The sequence below is a fragment of the Sapajus apella genome, unplaced genomic scaffold, assembly GCF_009761245.1.
Source record: "Sapajus apella isolate SASKATOON/1434 unplaced genomic scaffold, GSC_monkey_1.0 scaffold10, whole genome shotgun sequence".
Lineage (NCBI taxonomy): Eukaryota > Metazoa > Chordata > Mammalia > Primates > Cebidae > Sapajus > Sapajus apella.
Window position 1 is genome coordinate 21,212,075 of NW_022436950.1, and position 1,547 is coordinate 21,213,621.

Sequence of the window (1,547 nt, forward strand, 5' to 3'; positions counted from 1 at the left end):
TCCTTCCTTCCTTCCTTCCTTCCTTCCTTCCTTCCTTCCTTCCTTCCCTCCCTCCCTCCCTCCTTCCTTCCTTCCCTCCCTCCTTCCTTCCTTCCCTCCCTCCCTCCTTCCTTCCTTCCCTCCCTCCCTCCTTCCTTCCTTCCTTTCTTCCTCTCTTTGTTTTTTTTGACACAGTCTCACTCTGTTGCCCAGCCTGGACTGCAATGGTGCAATCTCAGCTCACTGCAACCTCCACCTCTCAGTTCAAGCAATTCTCCTGCCTCAGTCTCCCAAGTAGCTGGGATTACAGGCATGCACTACCATGCCTGGCTAATTAGGATTTTTAGTAAAAACCGGGTTTCACCATGTTGGTCAGGCTGATCTTGAACTCTGGACGTCAAGTGATCCATCCACCTTGGCCTCCCAAAGTGCTGGGATTACCCACGTGAGCCCCTGCGCCCGGCCCACCTTGCCTTTCTTATCTGCGCCCTGTTATACTCGAGGTGCGGCTCTGTGGCAGGTGGGGTGCTGCCGCGGCTCCCACTTCCCAGTCATGCAGCTCTGAGCTGGATGGGAATGTGGTGGGGCTGTGGGGGTGAAGTCCCACCTCTCAGACAAAGGCCATCCTCCTGCTTCCCGGCCCCTTGCCCTGATAGCAGAGGGAATGGACACCCGCCCAGAACCTCCAGCCTACAGGCTCTGCCTCTCAGTGGCCTGCAGGAGGCCCCATTAGATGATGTCCCAAGAAGACAGTAGCCAGTGTGTCCAGAGCTTGGTCTGCACCTAGCTCCCAGCCCTAGTTCTGCAGAAGCGGGGGATTGTGGCAGGGAAACCAATGGGGCAGCTGTGGGTGGAGAGAGATGGGGCAGAGGTGCATGGTAGGGTGGCCCAGCATGGCCCAGGACCTAAGGCCCTGCCACCTCCATTCAATTCCTGGTGGCTGTTGCTCATATGCTAGGAGCCAGGAGGCGGGGCCCTGAAGGCCCACGAGTGTCAGAGGCATGGTGACACATAGGAAAAAACACTTCAGATGAAGAAGAAATGGGCAAAGAGAGGAGCTGGTGGGGAGGGGGCTCAGGGAGTGAGGTCAGGGAGACCAACTAGTCTCGGTCTGCCCAGGACTGTCCTGATTTTAACTCTAGAAATTCCAGGGCAATTGGGATGGTGACACCCAAGTGGGATGGGGCTAGCCGCCAGCCCGAGACTGAGAGAGCCATTGTCTCCAGCAGGGCCTGCAAAAGTCTCTCCTTGGAGGCCCAGGGCAGACAGACCAGGCCAGCCCTTCTCACACTATCCAGAGTGCCAAGCCTTCCCCTGGAGCCCGCACCACAGTGCTTTGGGAGGCGCCAGGTTGCCTGAGAAAAGCAGGGGACTCAGTCCCCTCACACCACCTATAGCCTCCATGTGTCCCCACCAGGTTGCCTTACCTGTCTTGGGGAGGCAGCTGCCACCTGGGAGATCTCAGGGAGTTGTGGCAAGCTGGCTGCAGAAGAGCGACCTTTGTCCCCACCCCCCCTCCTCTAGGAACTGCCTTCGCCATATAAGGGAAGACAGGGCCCCAGAGAAGT

General features: G+C 57.9%; 1 protein-coding gene across 1 annotated transcript in view; it reads right to left on the bottom strand.

Annotated features, from left to right (window-relative positions):
* Positions 1–1,547, bottom strand: part of VIL1 (villin 1) — a 32,466-nt gene extending 30,919 nt beyond the window's left edge. The window contains exon 1 of the mRNA XM_032278226.1: positions 1,407–1,547. The gene's annotated coding sequence lies outside the window, so the exon portion shown is untranslated. The remainder of the gene's footprint in view (positions 1–1,406) is intronic.